The following is a 21,403-nucleotide window of genomic DNA, read 5'->3' on the forward strand; positions in this document are numbered from 1 at the left end:
GAAGGCCTACTTTTCTGTTTGTTGCCCAGCTGTATGCTGCTCTCTGACTGTGCTGAAGGAGAGATTGACTTGGTCTTCACTCCAAGTGATCTACGAGGGCTTGCTGGCTTGCCTTCTGTTGCTTGAGAATCAGAGATATCAAAGTCCCTAGAGGTTATCATTTTCTTGAGGCCAACCTTTGTCTTACTTAGCGGAACAATGTTGTCAGCATATGGAAGGTTTGAAATTAGATTAAAATTTAATTGTGGTGGATTGAAGGTGGGTTCATTGAGCAAGAAGTTCAGATCAGCAATATACATATTACAAAATAGGGGAGCCAGAACACATCCCTGTTTAAGACCAACAGATCTAAATCTTCTTAGTTACAGTAGCTCCATCACCCAATTTAACAACAACCCAGGTGTCCATATATCATGTTGTGATAAACCGTCCCACTAGATCTAGTGGGATAGTGTATCATAGTATATTACTTTGTTTTCCCCCTTGTCCCCATCCTCAAATAGTGCACTTTCCGAGGGTACCTTTTTCCCACTATAGGTCCATATATCAACAATTATTTGCTTGAAGGAGCGATCATCAGATATTCCAACCTGTAAATCTCGCCCACATCCTTTGTCTTGGAACCTTGTCAAAGGCAGATTATTAGTCTTATAGAACAGGATAGGAGAGGAAGGTCTTCAGTACAGTACTTCTCTATCAGGTGGCCTAGAGCAATCAAGTTTTAACTTTTGCCACAAACTTGTTGTAAGACTGTCTAGTTCATTTGTATAATATTTGATTGCTCTGCTCATGACTATAAATCCTTCAATAGAAGTGATTCAAGAATAGTTTTCCTCTATATCTATTAAGGCAATTAGCATATAGTTGGCTGGACTCCCTGAATGACCATTCTTTATAACTGGGTGCAGTATAGTACCTCTCAATAGTCTGGTAAATCATTCAGAAAAAGGCCATAATGGCTCAACAGAGTCAGAACTTCTGCCCACAATGCTGCATCTTCTTTAAATAAGGCTACAGGTGAACCATTTGGGGCAAGGCAACATCTTGTTTTGACTTCTTGATAATTATACATAAATGCTTCTCAATAAAAATGATGCCAGGATCGTTCATAAAAACATTTGGATCCTCAATAGTTACCTCTAATCTATTGTTTCCCAATAATTTGATAACATAATTAATCCAGTCTTCCTCAGGAATATTCAAATGATTTCCTCGTTTGCTGCCAGTCACTATATTTCTCACCAAGCTCCAAAATTGCTTGACTTTATTTGAGCTGCAAGAAAAATGCAGTAGGGGGCATTTTTTGTTTTGAGCAGCAAATGTTGCCTCCAAGGTTTTTTTTTTTCATGAAAGGATCTTACATTTTTAACTTGCTATGGTTGTGCTGGACTCCCTTGTTCCTTTTTTAGAGGTAAAAGATTTAGAGAACCACTGACTCTTGAGCGAAGGGTTATACTTGTAGCACTGCCGTTATATGGTTTACCAAACTTTTACGGTAGAAAATTAGTAAAACTAGTCCAAATTCCAAGGTTAGTCATTTTTCAATACACCTCCTGAGTTTAAAGATTCTGTTGAGTAAAACATAATTTGCCCTGAAATAGAACCTTGCCACTTTAACCTTCTTAAATCAAATGTGTATGATCAACCAATCCTGTAGGATTGATTACAAGCTAAGTGCTTCATTTCAATAGTGATCAGCTGTGGAAAATGATAACTGTCCTTTTTAGGTTCTATCCTGAAGAATCTTATCTCATTAAACATATATACACTTGTTAAAGTGTAATCTACAGGGAATCTTGTAAGGGTAGTAGCTTGGAATTTAACAGTTCAATGAGAAGTTTACCTAGATATCTTTTTTTTTGATTTGTGAAAGAAAATCAGCAGGGAGTATATTCCACAGGTGGTTTTGAGTTGTTACAAATTCTGTCTCCTAAGAATCAGACATTATATTTATATTTAAACCACCAGTTAGAAGCCAGAAAGCTACTGAGTACAACAATTTTACTTCACTTATGATCTCTTCAAGTGTGTTAAGGGCCATATGTTTTCTGCTTTCTGAAGGTTGATGTTTTTATTCATAAATATTATGGTAGATCCACTATGCACGCTTGACCAGTTTTTAATCATGATCACAAGTTGACAAGATACTTTTAAATTTAAGGGAACTATTTCCAATTTCAAAGTTGACAGTATGAACGGCTAGTCCACCTCTAGGCTGTCCTTTATTGTGTATTTTTGTTGCAGGAAGTGAATATTCAATTTTATCTATTAGAGGACATTATATGTTAGCCTATGTTTTTTGAAAAGCCAATATATTTGTGCTTAATCCCTGTGTCTCCCTTTCTTGTATTCCTTATTCTCGCTGCACCTGAGCCTGTTATGATTATTGTCTGACTACTGAAGCCTCTGGTTGAGCTTTCCATTCACCCTCCTACGCCTACTTTGGTCAAGCAGCTTTATTGTGCTATCCAAAGAACCCAGCTTCAGCTACCATAAACGTATAGATGCCTACCCTGCCTCATGCTCTTCCCTTGATGCCTGCCATAAGCCTAATAAACTCCTGTCACCTGTGATCAATCTCTTATTTTCACCAATTGTTTCCTTACACAGCTAAGTTCCTTAATAGCTCTTCATCCCTATTCTTCACCTCTGACCACCCCTTGCAGGCCTTGTTTTCCAACAGCACTACTCTATTGCTGTAACCTCCGCATGAATCCAAATGGCGGACTCCTTGCAATCCACCTATGGCCTCTCTTTTCCCATTTAGGTGACAGATACTTGGGAGATCATTTTGTGCTGTGCCATGCTGTGCTATCACCTGAGAAGGGTGCAACTGATCAGACTGGGCCCTAAAGAAAATGTTAGATTGTTTTGCGTCTTATGGAACTATATGATGCATTTGGTGGCTCTGATGTGGAGGGGGAGGTTCTTCCAGGCTTTGAGGGGGAAGTAAGTAAAAGCAAGGCCCCAGGATGTGGCTCAAAAGAGCAAGAGGTTGTGGGCGAGGAGGAGGTTGGCCAAGTAAAGTTGTCTCATCAGTGCTGAAAGTATTGTTTGAGCTATGATGGGCCTTGGTTTATGTAGTGCTTTGTAGATATATTTGAGTAGTTTGAAGAGAGTAGGTCCTTTTTGTGTTTGGATATGTGAAGGCAGTGGGAAGTTTGAGAAGGAGTCTTTCTACTGCATTGTAGATGACTTGAAGCCTCATGGTAAGTAGAGAGATGATGTCAAGGGAAAGGGTGTTGACGTAGTTGAGTTTGTTGGTGATCAGAGACTGCATGAAGGACCTGCAGGTGTTCAGCGCGACCCATCTGAAGACTTTTCTGAGGTGCTTGAGGGTGTGGAAGCATGTTGACTTGGTTGTACATCAAGATGTGGCTGTCAGTCACAATGCCTATGTTCCTAGCCAAGGTTGACGGGCTTGGAGATGATCCTAGCTCTGAGGGATACCATGTTGATGCCCAGGGGCAGGTGCATTTTCCAAATAGGCTCACTTATGTTTTATCACTGGTGAGTTTTAAGTAGTTGTTTTTCAGTGAATCGGAGACCTTGGAAATGCTGATGATGAAGTTTGCTTGAATGTTTGGGGTGTCGGATAGGAAGGGGATGATGAGCTGGGTGTGGTCAATAAAGGAGATGATGCTGACTTGACAATCTTGGTGTGTCACTACCAATAATGTAAAGAAAAAAAACGTTATTAGTTTTAGTTTTGAACGCCTTATGTCATAGCAGTCAAATGTGCAATGGCCTCTTGCACCCAATAAAGAGCATCATATATAAGAAATGCAGCAGAAATCACCATTTAAATGTTAGCCTTAAATATATTCTTTACTGCAAACAGCTTATCACTTCTGAAGAAGTGTACTTTTAAATTCATCCTTTTCAATTTTGGGAATATAGCTAGATAAAACAAACAAAAGTATTTTCATTTACTTCCGTTAGGTTATCTACTCGCAGGTAGCTGAAGAGCTATTGGTAACTCCCGATCTACTAGTTGGAGAACTCCAGCCTAGGAGGATGAGTACCTCTGTGTCCCCTTGTCTATGGTGAGGCGGATATTGTCACTTTGCAGTTATGAGGACAGTCACAGTGCTGTAGTTGGATCTGAATCCGAAAAGGGAGGATCCAGGAGGTTATGCCGGCCTCTCACTAACACACACTACATGTATACACTAAAACCTTTCCATTGTCTTCCAGGAGGTGTATCATTAATATTCAGCTAGTCGTGTGGATTGAATCTCTGGAGCGAGGCTTTGAGGCATGCCATTCTAAACCAGTTTACGTTTAGGTAGCACAAATGACCGGTCTTATCCAAAGCACTAGCCAGTATTTGAAGAACTCAATATATATAATAATGCTGACTACTTTCTTGCAGAATAAGTGCAGACCTTCCCAGAATCTCTCAATTAAATTGGCCTTAGTCTTCATCCTGCTTCAGGATCAGAGTACCTCTTTGTAGCCACTCCCTTCTGTTGATGTGATGCCCTCCCCTCTGGCAGTGCTAGCATTGATTTTCCCTCCTGCTGGAAAAGACTAATGTTGCTCTGGAAATCAGTGGTTACAGCTCTTTACAACCCCATTTGGGATTTCCACTTCAAAGGAAGAGCGGCTAAAGCTACCCTTTGTGTTGCCAGCTGTTTATGCTCCCCTCCCTGATGGCCAGCCCCTGCTAAGTGGCCACTGTTAACCCGATTCCTACCTTTCTCTTGCCAGAGGTCAATCTATAGTAGGCAGGTCATTAACGGTCAGCTAGCAATGTGTATTGAATTTCTGGAGCAAGACTTTGATGCACACCATTCTTGACCAGCTTACGTTTAGGCAGCACAAAGTAGAATTCTGTAAAGATACTTATACTTTTTTTGTCACTTGGTTTTAAAAATACAATTGAATGATGAAGGTTGATTTTAAATCATTTCACTGGAAAATGTGCTCCTGCATTTTCCCAACACCATGACAAGTAAATGTGATTTTATTTGTAACTTATCCTATTCATGGAAATTCTAATATAACCCACACAGTGACAACGGCTTTCTGTGACTGTTCACTTTTGTGGGTACACCGTATTACAATTTCTAATATCTTGTGTGGTCCTTTGTTATACATTAAGCACCTGGGCCTGTGGGCTTTTATGGGACAATTTATGAAGTCCTTGTATCTACTCCCCCTCACTGCTGCGTTTTCGAACTCCAAGCCTTTTTGTTTTACTCTGCTGAGTAGCATAGTCTATTGTACCTTTTGCTTAGCTTTCATTTTTGACCCTGCGTTGTGCTGTTTTGTTTACTCAGCTGATAATATAACCATATTGGTGCCTTTTTCCATTGTCTTCATTTTTCACCTTGCAATGTAACACTGTATATGCCTGACTGTATCATTGTACTGCTTCCCTGCCATATGCTATGTGTTAATCCTCTGTTTTGCTCTGTAGCTCTGTAATTACTCTGTGTTTTCCTTTGATGTTTGCCATTGTCTTCCTTTGTTGTTTTCTCAGAACTGCACAATGATGCTGTCATTTTAGGTGCACACTATTTCCCTCCCACTTTCTGCCACCCAGTACCCCCACTCGACCTACTCAATGGAGGCCTGAGAATGGCTGCTCACTGGGCGCACTGCTGGCGTGTGACTGTTCCCAGTGCCAGGAACTCTGGTTCTCCCACCACCTGAAGCTACCCCACCACCAAGGCCTGAGCACTGGACCCCGCAACAACAGCTGCTGCCACTCCTTGCCATGATCTATGGTAGGACCCTTTGCTGCCGGAACTGCTTCTTCAAATGCAACACCTAAGCGCCCAATTATATGGCAAACACTACCCCTCAAACCACAACCATCTAAGAACATCTCCACTGCCTCCTGCTCAACTCACGATCTCTCTGCAAACACTCCACCAAGATCTGGGACACCATCACCTCCCTCAACCCGAATATCATCTGTCTCACTGAGACCTGGCTCACCCCCACACCTGCACCCCATATTGCCTCAGCAACGCCTGATGGCTACAAGATAACACACCAAGACTGATTCAGCAAATATGGAGGTGTAAAACCCATCATCCCACAAGGAAATCATCCACTGCTCCACCACCGCAGATGACAACACCTGGTTCATGGAACATCTCAAAAGCCACACCGATGGCAAAACCACCATCGTAGACACCATCACCTACAGGCCTCCAAGACCTCGCTTCTGCTTTTGTGACACCATTCCAGATTTTATCGCCCTGCTCTCCATCGACTCGAAGCACTACATCTACCCTGAGACCCCTATTTCCACCTCCATGACCCATACAACACACACACTGCAACTCCTTAAGACCATGAATACCCTCTACCTAACTTAATTAGTCACCAACCCCATGCATATCATCGGACACGCTCTCCACCCTATCTTCACGGCCAACGACTGAGTCAAGTACAGCCATGTCACTGTACTTCCCTGGACTGACCACCCCATAGTCCACTTCACCATCACAGGTCTCGTCGGTACCACCACACAAAACCACCCATCAGCTCTTACTGAGATTGGAGCAAAGTTTCAGAGAGCCAACGCCCTCAACTCTTTAAACCCAGACACCTCAACCACCCTAGAACAGACTGTCATGAGCTTCTCTGCCTGGATCAACAACTGTGCCAACAGAGTTGCTTCCATCAAGCCTGCAAACCCTAGGAAATCCTCCAAACAGGACAGCTGGTATACCAGGGACCTATGAAATGCAAAACACAGCTTCAAGCAACTTGAAAGAAGGTGGCATAGCAGCAAGGATACCTAAACCGAACCAACTTCAAATCCTCACTCATCCAATATCACCAACTGAAGAAGATAAAACCGCAGCGAGGCCAGTTCCAACTTCAATAAGGAACTATTCAACATTGTCAAATGTCTCAGCCTATGAAAACATCATCATCCCCTCCCAGGAACTCTGTGACACCCTAGCGAGCTTCTTCCATGACAAAATCTCCAACATCTACAATAAATCTGAGCCCCCGCCCACCACCACCAACATCCTCAGCCTCATCGCCAGCACAGATCACCTGCTAACCACCTGGGCCAGCTCACCATGCAAAGCACCACAACCATCATGAACTCCATTCACTCATTAGCATCCACGGACCCCTGTCCTGTCACCATCACATTTTCAACCTGGGAAGCACCTCTAGCAGCGACAAGCTCACCTCCATCTACAACTCATTCATTACCACAGCCACCTTCTGTGATGAATTCAAAAATGCTTACGTCGAAGTCCCATCTAAAAAACTATCCTCCAACCCCAGCAAACTCAAGAACTTTCATCCCATCTCACTGCTCCCCTTTCCCGCTAAGGTCCTTCAAAAAGCCATCAAATGCCAACTCACAGAACAGCAATCTTCTGGACCTCTGCCAGTCTGGCGTTCTCACTAACCACAGCACCGAAACCACCCTTATTCCTGCCACTGATGACATCAGAGCCCTACTTGACAGAGGAGAAACAGCGGTCCTAATCCTCCTCGAACTCTCAGCAACTTTCAGGAGCATATCCCACCATACCCTTATCAAGAGGCTCAGCCACAGGGGAATTTTAGGAGCATTTCTTAGATGGATTACCCCTTCCTCACCAAAAGAACCCCGGTAATCCAACTTCCTCCCTTAAACCTCCGAAGGCAAGAGCATTATCTTCCTCAATACTCATCCCTCGGCTCCACACTGTTGAACACCCACATGACACCCCTGGCCAACATCATCAGAACCCACAGACTAAACATAATTTCCTATGCCAATGACACCTAGCTCATACACTCGCTATCAGAACAGCACTCCACTACAAGTGCTAACTTCCACAGGTGCATGACGAACATTGGCCACTAGATCAGAGACAACTGCCTGAAACTCATTACAGACTAGATGGCAGTACTGATCTTTGGGAACAAAACCTTCCTGTGCGAGGACTTCTGGTGGTCTTCTAAATGAGGACCGTCACCCATGCCAAAAGACCATGCCCGCAACCTCAGCATCATCCTGGACAGCTAGCTCACTATGAAAAAACAGATCAGTGAAGTCTCCTATGCCTGCTTCCCCACTCTTCACATGCTCCGCAAGATCTTCAAATGCCACCTGGTCAACACCAGGCAAACCGTCACCCAGGCCCTAGTCAACAGCTGGCTTGACTACGGCAAAGCACTGTACATAGAAATCATCTCACACATCCTGAAGAGACTACAAATCCTACGAAACTCCGCAACTAAACTCATCCTCGACCATCACAAGCACAGCCACGTCACCCACACCTCAGTAAGCTCCACTGGCTCCCCATCCGGAAGAGATGTCACTTCAAATTGCTAATCCTCACATTCAAGGCCTGCCCAACCAAGGACCAGCACACATCAACCACCGTCTGAACTTCCATCAACCCACCAGAATCCTGCGCTCCGCCTCCCTTCACCTGGCCCACGCTCCTCACATATGTCAAAGCTACAGCAGAGGTCATTCCTTCTTCTACCTTTTGGCAAGATCCTGGAACAACCTCTCTTCACCTCTGGTCCTCACCGTCTCTCCTGGAATTCAGGAAAGGACTCAAGAACTGGCTTTTCAAATGAGACTCCACAGCTAGATCCCCAGTGCCTGGATACCCTCTCAGGTGATTAGCTATGATTTACGAATCCTGCATTGACTGATTGATTAGTTATTTAGCTAATATATTAATCTAGGTTTTTGTGCATATCAAAAACCCTATTTCTTGTCGGACGTCACTAGAGAATGCTTAAACTGCAGCCCAGCTAGAGCACAATGGTACTATCTATAGCTATGCAGATTTGTCATGTTGGGAGTGAGAGTGTAGGGGATGGCATTATTCACACTTTAACCCACGTTTGACAATTTACATACACACCACTGGTGCAGTTTCCGTGCCAGCTGTTGGCTTGTTGGACAGTTAAATAACTCAGCAGTAATTCAATTTTAGGTACAGAACTCACTCAGTTGGCACTGAATGGCAGTGTCACAGTGTGCGGGCCATAATAACAGGCAAAATAGGACCCATAAAAAAGCAAACAATTTGAGGTGGCCTCTACACCATGGCAGTGCAGCAGGACAGCTGTGAATCTTGTCACTTGTACAACATGTAGAAGTGGCCTAAAATATGTACACTGATGTGATTCTTTAAAATTAGGACATCTGTGCAGACTATGATTTATCAAAGGGTGTTTGAAATGTTATGTCATAGGCAAAAATGTTCTTAATATGGCATATTCACTGCAAATTTTATTCTCATTAAAGGGCATACATTTCATTGAATAGTAATGCTCATAATTAATTTAAAACTGAAAGGGAGCGCATTCTTTTGATATTATTTTACACTTTGGGTAAAAGATCTAGTGGGACAGTACAGTGCTTATGTTAATTTTTATTGCTTTTAGCTAATAATTATGAAAGCTAAATTCTGGCATCAAAAGTCCACAGATGATGAAAAGCACTTCTTTTCAATAAATATTAAGGAAAGTAAGCCTTTAATGCATTTTCCATATTTTTTTCAATTGGTGATGTAGTTCAGTCTCTGCAATTTGAGGTCTCTATAATTGAAGGTATGTGTTTGCAAATCAGTAGTTTGGATATAATACATTGTGGGTTTATTAAACATTAATGTACCACTACACAGTTTCTGTAGATGACGATTTATATGTGTATATATTTTCATGCCAAAATATTCACAAATATCAATTTGTTTTAACAATTATTTAGTTTTTTCAGAAATTTGACCTTTTTTAAGAACAAATCCACAAATTAGTAATCATTCCAATCTTAATACAACATCATCAATCTTAGTGGGTCACAGAGAGCTGTAGCTATCGTACTTTGGAAGCCTATCTGCTACAATGTTCACTCTTTCTTGTTGTTCTTCAAATAGTTGACCACTGACGTCTTTTGTTTCAACTCTTCTTGTTAGAAACTTATAAAACTTTAGCAGAGGCTTAAAGGGACACTTGGATAAGCTAATAATGCACAATGCCTAGTTCGCTTAGCGATATAACCCCTGTCTCATAGGAAAGGGTATAGCAACCTTTCAAGTTCATGTTATTACAATGGACCTTACCTACTATTGCTTGAGCCATATGTGCAAACAAAATCTTGTGTTCATCTTATTATTGTTCAATCTAGTACATCTGTCAATATCTCAATGTTTGCTTCACTTTTCATAGAAGTCATTCAAACACTTGCATTAGGCTATTTTTCCCCTTATCCCAACAGGAAGTGTGTAGTGTCGTATATTTTTAGGTCTGGACAATTTCTTCATCCCAGCTTCCATCAGCTCCTAGGGTGTAACAAGTCTTATCAAGGTCCCAATTACCACAAACGTTGTTTGCAAAATATCTCACACAATTGTCACTAACCTTCTCTCATGCCTTTTAAAAACTAGGAGAAGGACATATGAATGTGCTTTAAATTAAAGATTATATAAAAATGTACAAGACAAATCCTCACAAAAATGTCCATAACTTGGTCAGTGTTTATTTTACCACCAGAATGTTCTTTACTAAATATATACACTTTTCGACTGTGATTTTATTAGATAGAATCAACATGAAATATAAACAGATTTGAAAACTAGCATGCACAGTTGAATAGATTACGCTCAGTACCATAAATGTGTTGCAATTATTCTACAATGGGTAGCGGTGATCATGTCTTATGTAATGTGTGTACATAGGTTCTTGTATACTAATCTGGGAATTTAGCATTTTTACTTTTTTCCCATAAGCAGTTGAAATGAAATCTCGGATAGCAACTTTCATTTCGTGTCTTTGCAAAGAACATTTACCCAGTACACTTAAGCAAAGTTTTTTAGGAATGTGCATTCCCAATGCACATTTTAATGCTTTTCTTCCGTTTGCTAGGTGCATTCACCCTCTTACCGTTTCACACCATGTGTGGACGCCCTACATTTATCAGGAAATCCTTTAAGTCTAGTACACCACAGTTCCAGCAGTGGGGGGGGGGGGGGGGGGGGGGGGGGGGGGGAGGGGGGATAAAGAAACTGTATGACAGAAATATGTATCCAGTATTTGGGATGGAAAATGCTTGCATCGTCAGTACAACTTCGGTTGCTTTTTTCTGCATAGCAAGCACTGTTGGGATTACTTTTTCTATAAGCTAAATGCTATATATTATACGTCATACAATCTCTTATATTTGTTTTAGACTTTATTAGCTCTAACTGGCATTTGCACACTTGATGTACATTTTTTCTTATTCTGCTGAAGGTAGTACAGCATTATGATAGAGCAAAAACATTATTCTCTTCGAATGACCATTCCAAAAGGAAGAGGGATTGACATTATGTTAGAAACAGGGCTCTCTAGTTGGCAGTGGCTTTCACCCTATCCAAGTAGAGACCCTTCCTTCTAGTCAGAGTAAAGGATTTACACACCCAAGATAACCCCTCCCCCTTTCCCCCCCACCCTTGGTAGCTTGGCACGAGCAGTCAGCCTTATCTCAGAGGCAATGTGTAAGCCATTTGTACATAAACACAGAGAGTAATACAGTGAAAACACTACAAATGGACACCACACCAGCTTAGAAAATAACCAATCTTTATCTAAACCAAACAAGACAAAACAACATAAGTCCAACTTACACAGATTAAGATATCACTTTAAAAAGGTTTAAAACAGTTCAGTCCATATAACACTATGTATGCGTCATTTATAGCACAAAGTACCTGGGATGTGTCAAAATCAAAGACGAAAACAAGCAGATGGGAGGTGAGGCACTGGAAAAGCAAGCAATGCGTCGGTTTCTTACTCGCCAGGAAGGTGATGCTTCGGTTCCGTGCTCCCAGGGGAGATGATGCGTCGGTTCCTTGCTGCTACGCAGGGGAGGTGATGTGTCCATTCCTTACTGTGAGAGGAGGTGATGCATTGGTTTGGTACTGCAAGGGAAGGTGATGCATCATTTCTCCGGACACGCCGCCTCAGTTCCCTACTGAAGCCCAGTGTTGATGTAGACTCGTTGCACGGGTGCGATGCGTGGAAATTCTGGACATGCTAGGGTTGATGCGGTGGCAACACAAACTCTTCATTGATTCTCTCAGCGCAAGCAGGTGATGCGTCGATTCCTTCAGCTGCATGGCAGGGCCTGCGTCGGAGCTGGACCGGGGTCTCGGACATCAGCGAACACGGTGCTCAGGACTCGGGCTGCGGTGGTTCTTCCAGCCGTGAACAGGGGCTTCATCAATCTTTTCAGCCACACTTCTGCAATGCAAGCTTGCGGCGGGAAAAATGGCACTGAAGGGGTGATGTGTGGCTTTTTAGTTCTTGAAGCAGCTAAGCCCCCTCCAAGGGTCCAGAACTGGATTTGGCACCACTTGGCAGTTCAGACCTCCCAACAGAGAAGTTCAGGGAAGCAGGTGAAGTATTTGATGACACTGAGACTTTTTAACAGGAGGCAAGCACACACAAGCCTGTGAAGAATCTTCTCAAGCAGGATTCTAAACAAAAGTCCAGCCCTTAGGTCTCTCCAAGACAGAAGCAACAATTGCAGGCCAACCCAGCAAAGCAAACACAGCAAAGGGACAGTACTCCTCCTGAAAGCTCTCCAGCTCTTCGTCTTGGCAGAATCTCCTCTTGATCCAGAAGTGTTCTAAAAGTCTCGGGTTTTAGGTCCAATACTTATACCCCTTTTGGCCTTTGAAGTAGGCATAGTTCAAAGGATAGGATTTGTAGTGCCCAGATCCTGCCTTGCCCTCACCTGGATCCAGACACACTACAGGGGGGTGGAAACAGCATTGTCAGTGGACAGACACAACCCTCTTCGGGTGTCAGTGATACCTCCCCCACCACTGTTGCTCAGGTAGACTCATCAACGTGGTGATGGGATCTCAGGATAAGCAGGGTACAACTCAACTACCTTTGTGTGACCATCTAGAGTGAATGCATAAACAAGCCCCTGTCAGTCTAAACCAGATGTGGATTCCACAGGTAGGCAAAGGTTGCTAAGACAAGAAAATACTCACTTTCTAAAAGTGGCTTTTTCAAACTTACAATTCAAAAACCATATTCACTAAGAGATATATTTTAAAATCCTGAGCTTTAGGAGCCCAAACTCCAAATCTCATCTCTTACCAATGGAAAGCTACATTTCATAGTCCTTGCAATTGTGAAAACCGGAAAAAGTAGTATTCCACTATCAAGACATGTACAACACACCAGTACATGTCCTACCTTTCATATACACTGCACCCTGCCCATGGGGCTACCTTAGTGGTGCCTTACATGTAATAAGAGGGAAGGTTTGAGCCTGGTAAATGGGTGCACTTGCCAGGTCGACATGCATGTCTGCTCATATGGGTGGAACAATCAGTGCTGCAGGCCCACTAGTAGGATTTGATTTACATGCCCTTTTGGGATCTCGTCTGGACTACTGTAATGCGCTGTATGCTGGACTGAATAAGAGTCAGATGCAGCGCTTGCAGGTAGTCCAGAATGCGGCAGCCAGATTTGTCCTCGATCTTCCTCGACGCTCTTCGGCCACGCTGGCCAGGAAGCAGCTGCACTGGCTTCCGATAAAGGAGCGGATCGTTTTTAAGTCCATGTGTATGGTCTATAAGGCCTTGGCTAAAAGCAGCCCTACAGGGATTAGAGCCATCTTGACCTACTACAACCCTGGCAGGAACCTCCGCTCCTCCAATCATTCTCTTCTCTACATCCCTCGCATTCGGAAAGCCAGATGGGGTGGTAGGGCATTCTCCCTCTTGGCTCCTAAATGGTGGAACGACCTTCCACTAGAGCTTAGGTCCCTCCCTTCCCTCCAAACTTTCAGAGCTGCCCTTAAAACACGCCTCTTTGTCCAAGTGTATATGTAAGCGCATGAGTGCCCGCTTTCTGATCTTTTTGTTAGGCGCCTTGACACCTTCGGGTTTTAGTTTGCGCGTTACAAGATGCGCAATAAATAAATAAATAAATAAATGCCCTGGGCACACACAGTGCACTTTACTAGGGACTTACCAGTAAATCAAATATGCCAGTCATGGATAACCCCTCATTATTTATCCAGGGAGTACTTGCACATTAGCACTGATCAGCAGTGGTAAAGTGTGCAGAGTTTTAAAACCAGAAAAAACGCAGAATTCTAAAACCAGCAAAACGCAAGTCTGCATAAAGTCAAAAACAAGAGGTCAGAAGCAAACGGGCAGGGGAAAAACATGCCAAAGATGCCAGGTCTAACACATTGCATACATGTTTTTTAATCATTAAAGTTTTAATATGGTTGTCACTTCTGACACCCTAATCCTACACCTCACTTGTATTTTACAACTGGATAAGCAATAGTATTCTGATCAGATCGTCTTGCTCCTTATTATGCATGAATAGTTTGATGAATTTGTGCAGGGCTTTCCTCCACAGTGGGGCCATTAAATATTTTATTCAAGAAAGGGAGCAAATTTGATAAGATGAAAGAAGGCAAAACCTGTGAAGTTTGGAAATGACATTATGCTCCATCTGCAGTACACATTTTTTATATACTTAAACATAAAGTAACTGCAGTTTTCCATACAACTTCCTTCATAAATCACCTACATTATAATAAAGCATTTGTGTGCCCTACCCATTCAATTGTGAGTCAATTGGGAACTTTTTGCTGAATGATTGCATTGTACCATTTGGTCCAGGTTTTCTCAAGCCTGACAAACGGACCTATTGTGTAATGAAAAAAGAAGCCCTGCTATGTTCGTGAGAGTGAGTATTGCAAATTATTTCTATGGTGCCAGGGCGAGACTTGCCATTCTTCCACTGTGGTATTTACCCAGTATGCTGCCGGCTAGATGACTGAAGTGTGTATTTAAAGGAACCAATCACAAATATTTGAAGTGTGCAATTATAAGTGAAAGTAGAGTTAAAGCCTTCTAGTGTTTGTTGAGGAATTATTCTCGCACTAGTTTACCATAAAGAGCATATTCATGAGGGCAACACTGAGAGCAGATTTTCTGTCAAGATTGCATTTGGCAGTATACCTGAAGATGGTCAATCTTGTACTTCAGCAGTTCAGCTCCTCAAGGCATGTTTGAAATACAATATGTCGAGCTACAACTACAGGAATGTTTGTACAATACACACCGAAAGGTTTACCGTACGTAGAAGGACCTGCTGGTAAAGATGAGATGGGAAAGAAAGGTGTTGTGTATAATCTGCCAGAAACAAAATGTTCTGGTGATACTCCCCACCCCAACTGCCCCCCTCTCCAGCTTCTATAGCAGTTCCAGTAGAACATTTATAAAAATTTGTTATAAGTTTCATCGGCCATTCCATGTTTTCATTACAATGCTTACTTTAACGCAACAAGGCTTTTTTATTGCTTGCAGTGTATTACCATGATCTTTCAGAGTAGGAATCCTATTTGGGAGGAAACTCCAAGAGCTAGCGTGAAAGGATCCTTGAGGCATGTGTTTGCAATAGATTTTTCTTGTCATTTCCAATTCACTACTTGTTTCATCTGAAGTTTCAAACAGATAGTGGAATGATACTTCTCAAGAATTGGTTGTATTATCCATGTTTCAGAAAGCATGTGGATAAAAACTACAAGATTATCAGGGAGAGATGTACTCTAGTAAACTGGCAAGACATTAAATTAATCTGTCCAGTTCATGGTGGGGATGTGTTGCATAGTATAATTATGAAAATGAGTATGTTTGCAGTTGCATAATTGTATCAAAGATTGTTTTGTTTGATCCACTAAGTTGGTGCAAACTGGAAAGTCTTGATCACAACATTCAGGATTAAGGTACACTGACACAAGTCTATCAGGGTTGATCCAGTGCAGCCTAATCACCTGATATATAATCGACATGTGTGACTGTTCCAGAATCCTGAAGTAATGTAGGTCTTTTGACATTCTTAGCGACACAACATATGACACCTACCAATATGTTTTAACAGTACCATACACACTCACCTATCCAGAGCACATATTCCATTAACAAATGGATGGTGGGATAGACTCCCAACATTCTGGACTATCCCAGCAAATCTAGGAACTCGATGACTAGCTACAGCACACATAACCGCAATGCCAGGGAGCTGTGTTGACCTGAAGACTGTTGAGACCCAATAACTATTAGCATGGAAAAAGATAATCCAGAACTGCGAGGCAAATAATTTGGCAACTTCATTTAGCGGACTTTGCATTCCCACTGCTGTTACATAGATTCCAAACACTGTACACTGAAAATTGTGTGCAGACCCCAGGCCCTAGGGATTTTTTAGAAAAATAACACACTATTTCAATCTTGGTAAAACACTCATAAATAGGAAGAATGGTTAATAATGCTGTGTTAATGTATTTGTTGGTGCATTTAACATCATCCTTTTGGGTTACTGTAATGCATTTTAGTAGTGGATGTCCTATTTAGTAGTTTAGTTGTCACAACACCTTTGCTCATGCTTTCTTTTCTTCTGTCTGTTTGCCTCCATCACCATGTATTTTTCTCTCCAATCTTCGGTCACTCCATTTCATATTGTTCGTTCTTTTCTCCCCATCCTTTTTCTATGCTCCACTAAATTTCCACTTATCCTTCTGACACCTAGCCTTCATCTTTCTTACTTTCTTTCCTCCACATCTTTACCATTACATGTCCTTCTCGCTCACCCTTTTATGCACTTTGTATCACACTACCAACCCTGTCAAACGCACTGTGTTCTAGCCCTCTTGTTCTTCAACTGAACTCTTCCACAGAGTTGTAAGACTTAATACAAAGCAGGGTTGAAGCCAAAATTATAGGTATTTTGATTAAATTGTCTTAATCGTTTGAAGGATTTCTAACTCTTCTGTTTTTGAAAAGCATCTCATAATGCGTACAACTCGTAAAATCTTTAAAAAGTGTTACAAACTATTAAAAGGTTATTCTTTAAACAGCAGCTAATTGTTTGGCACATAGTCTGCAAATTTAATTGGAAACAGGTACCCCGATTTAATACAGGAGGCAGGAAAATGTTATTTATTTTCCAATAAATTCTTGAGTTTAAATTCATGTAAAGAGTTTGCCTATTTCTGAAAGTAAACTCAGTTTTCCAGTTCCATTCTTTGGTCAAGCTGATTAACTCCTGTCCTGACTCCCCTCACCAGTCTGTTTTAGGATGGTCTTTTTCAAGGAAGTGTGCAACCAAGGGAGCATTTTGTACTTTACATTTGATCTGGCTCTTGTGTTGAATTATCTGGTCTTTAACCATCTGTGTTGTCTGCCCTATGTAGATACGGTCAAATGGCCATCATATGGCATAAATGACATTACATGATCATCTACTGACTCAACTTTATTTTCAGAGTCATTTACATGCTACTGCATCCCCGGACTCACGCCGGTGCCTGTGCATTTCTTCAGTGGCTATTGTGCCAAGCCTACGAGGATCACCCAACCTTTCCGACCTCGGCTGACTCAACGCGCACCACGCTGTAAAGTAATCTTGTTTTCCGGGTTTTTCGGCTGGTGTGACTGTACTTTGCTACATTGTTCCATTCGCTGGTTGGCTGCACAGAGCTTCCCCTTAGAATATCGCCCCTCTCCTTTTTCCCCTTCACAGGTCACAGTACTGATTCTGTGCAGCTTTACTTGTACCAAGCCCACGAGGATCACCAACTTTACTGGACCTCGGCTCCCCTAACACCCACTGTGCACGAAGAAAATCTCTCCCCTTGGTCATTGCCGTTGATCGTTGCCTTGATCCATGCCGCCGGTTCGGCTGCACAGGGCTTTACCCTGAGAATAACGCCCCTCTACCCTTTTTTTGCCCCTTCATAGTTCATAACATTGATCCTGTGCGGCTTTCCTCACTTGATGGTTTACATATCATTCCATTCAACCGCTGACCCAATGTGAGTCGTTAAATCACGTAAGTTATACTCTTTCCTCTATGCTGAGTGACCTGGCAGAGTGCTGCTTGCTCCTTAATTTACCTTTATCTTACCTTTTAAACCAGTGTTTTCTTATCCAATTACAGTGCTACAGATACCTTGCTTGTTTCTACCTGCTAATATCCCTGCATATTCTGCACCTTTAAGCAAGGTGGGTATTCATTTTTCTGCAATTATCATTCTTCCTTTTTGGGGCCATTTAGGCTCATTCCTGGTCTTGTTTAGGACATGGTCATTCTTTATTATTCTCAATCCGTCGTCTTTTTTCTGTTCACTTTGAGATCATACTGTCATGTATTATTGCTTGTCCAGGTCCACTGATGATTGGGGTTTGTTTCTTCTTCTATGCAGCACTTTTACAAAATTAGTAACCTTGTCCCGATGATGGCCTGAAATCAGAACAGGTTGACACTGCAGCACTGTCCATGGCGCTATCCTCATGGTTCCCAACACATTAATTGTACTCAATAATGTAATAATGTATGGGAGACAATAAGAGTTTACTGTATATATTGTTGTTCTTTTCTGTGCTGCCTCACAGTGTATATAACCCTTCACTTGTCACTTTTTCCGTCCACATTTTCATGAGCACTTGTGCACGGTTTTGTAAAGGTTACATGACATTTAATGTAACAGAGTGCTGTTGTTTTGCCTTTTTACCAAATACAACAAAAAATGTTGTATCCATTGGTCTTCAGTTTCTTGTCTCCCTGTTTTCCTCTCCCTTGCAACTTGCCATGTGCTTACTTTTTTAGAAGTAAAACTGTCGACTAAATAATCTTAGTAGGCCTGCAGCATTGATTGGGCCACCCACTTAAGTGGCCATTTAAACTTGTCTCAGGCCTGCCATTGCAGCCTGTCTGTGCAGTTTGTAACTGCCATCTTGACCTGGCAAACTATACATTTTTTAAGACCCAACCATTCCTTTTTTATACATATAAGCCACCCTTAGTGTAGGTCCTGGATAGCTCAGACTTCAGGATGCCATGTATTTAAAAAGTAGGATATGTAATTTTAAGTATGGTAGTGAAAAATTCTTACATTTGTTTTTCACTACGGCACAGCCTGCATCTCCCATAGACTAACATTGAAGCTACCTTAATATATTTAAGAAGCTGTAATTCCCAAATGAGAGCAGTTAACCAGATCATGTTAGATGTCTCTGGAACTAATTAAATATCCTAACTCACTGTAAAGTCAGATGTTAGATTACAATTTGAAAATGCTACTTTTAGAAAGTTATAATTTTCCTGCCTTAGCCATTTAGTGCCTGTAGCCTGTCTCTGGTCACGTGACTGGGTGTAGCTGACAGTTGTGTTTTGTGTATTCTTCCTAGACAGTTTAAGTGTGCCTCTATGGGCAATCACTGGCAGGATGGGAGGACGGAGCTGGACCCGGCCTTACTTACACTTGGCTCTACACAAAAGGCTGCATATCCCCTGTAGTTAATCTGGAGCCAGGACAGGGAAGGCAGGCTGTCTTGGAACTTCAAAGGGAAACCTTTACAAGCTACTGTTCCACTTCAAAGGCACAACTGGGTATAACTGGACCTCCAACACCAACTCTTCAGTGCACTTCTGGACCTGTTGATGCTCTGCCAGAAAGAAGGACTGCTTGTCTGCTGAAAGGACTGCTACTCTGCTGGACTGCCACTCTGCTGGACTGCCACTCTGCTGGACTGCCACTCTGCTGGACTGCCACTCTGCTGGACTGTCACTCTGCTGGACTGTCACTCTGCTGGACTGCTACTGCAAAACTAATTTTGTTGTGTGCACTGCATTGCATCTGGGGATGCAGTGCGTGAAACAAAATTTGTTTTATTTATTTATATGTTTACTTATCTGTAATCCACCGTAATCCATAGATTACTACCCCTCACCCTGCCCCTCCTCGCGTCACCGCTCGGCAGCTACTCCCACCACTGACCGCTATTGGTTTGTGAGTCTACCCTGCCAAGTGGTGCCACCCCAGTCTTGGACCTATGGATGTTGGCTGAAGATGCTCTGCAAGCCTTTGTGGATCCAACGCTACTGACACATCTCATCTGTTGCACAGTGCAAACTAGAGCAGGACTAACACATTGCTGCTGCTGCATGGATGGGAGCGGTCACAAAGACCTGCATCGCATCACAGCCCATTCCTTCCTCAGAACAGGTGCTGTGCGATGCTTCCTTGGCACAGGCCCTCAAATCTCTTGTCAATGGCAGCCTTGATGAGTACGCCAGACTCCACATCTCAGCCTTGCAGCTCCTCAGAACCAACATATTTCCCTGCCTGTGTGATGCATCCTCAATGCTGAGTTCACATTAAAAGCTCTCATCAACGGGATCCTCAAAGATGACACAGGACCTCACACCGCAGCCTTGCTGCACCTTGGAACCGATACATTGTTTTAGCTGTGCGACGACTCATCTTCAGCGTGGATTCCCACAACTATTCACAAATCATGATTTAAGGTAAACTGTTTAGCAGGCCTAACTGGCTCCCTTGAGCTGGCCCGGGCTCCATTGCAGTCAGCCTGAACTTATGACTTTGACCCTGTCTGGCCCAGCCAGATATCCACAATTGACTCTTTGTGCTTTTTGGTGCTATTTTTACTAAAATCCATAAAACTGTGTATCGTGAGTTCTACTGAGTGGATTTCTATGTGTCATTTTAGTCTTGTTCTGTATATTAAAAAAATTACTACATATTTTTTAATCTATGTGGGATCCTTTTGTGGTGCGTTTTTACTGTTACTGTTTGAAGGGGTGCGAAAATACTTTACACATTTATACTTGAGTTAAACCTGACTGCTATGTCCCAAACTACCTGAGGGTTGAGCATAGTTTACTTTAATAAGAATTTAATTTGTTCCTTGAGCAGGGTTTCATCCCCTCAATCAATAACCACATATTTTATAATTTTCTAAATTGGTTTTCTTCCTAAGTGGTAAGGGGTGTCACAGAGAGGACTGTGAAATTAGTAGGATTGCTTCTGGTGAACCTTAGTGTATTGTGATAGAGGTTTATGGTGGTATGTTGAAATTCCTCATGAATGAGCATGTAAAAGAGCTGTTCTTGATAATGTAGATACAAAGGAATGTGCCAGTTGACATGGTCCGAGTGTTGTTAGTTTTGGTTTTACTAGTATTAACTTGTCCAGGGCGCTAAAGACTGTAGAGCATGGTCTTCAAGGAAATAAGGTGTAGTTCTTAGTGAACAGTGTGATTCTTGTGAAGATTCCAGTTGCAGTAAATTAATGAGGTGTAAATTGGACCCTAACATTTTATTGTGTAAATAAACATGCATCAGGTAAAGGCATCAATGAAACTCTGTGACAGCTACGTGTATGGTAGAAATAATTTCTAAACTGTTATGATCCGTATTTCTCCTAAAATGTAGTTACTAATATATTCTAAAGTGTAAAGAATATTTATATATTGTTAGGTAGTGAAATGTGATACTTTGTTCTGGAAGCTGGAAAGTCATTGGTGATATCTGGTCTCCCCGAACATTCTGTTGCTGTTGTGATTGTGAACTGTTTGTTGTTAGG

At 42.1% G+C, this 21,403-nt stretch overlaps 1 protein-coding gene across 2 annotated transcripts in view; it reads left to right on the forward strand.

The window, feature by feature from the left end:
- Positions 1–21,403, forward strand: part of PCLO (piccolo presynaptic cytomatrix protein) — a 1,259,786-nt gene that overhangs the window by 183,444 nt on the left and 1,054,939 nt on the right. The gene's annotated exons all lie outside the window — the stretch shown is intronic.

Source organism: Lissotriton vulgaris, chromosome 1_1, assembly GCF_964263255.1.
Source record: "Lissotriton vulgaris chromosome 1_1, aLisVul1.2, whole genome shotgun sequence".
NCBI lineage: Eukaryota > Metazoa > Chordata > Amphibia > Caudata > Salamandridae > Lissotriton > Lissotriton vulgaris.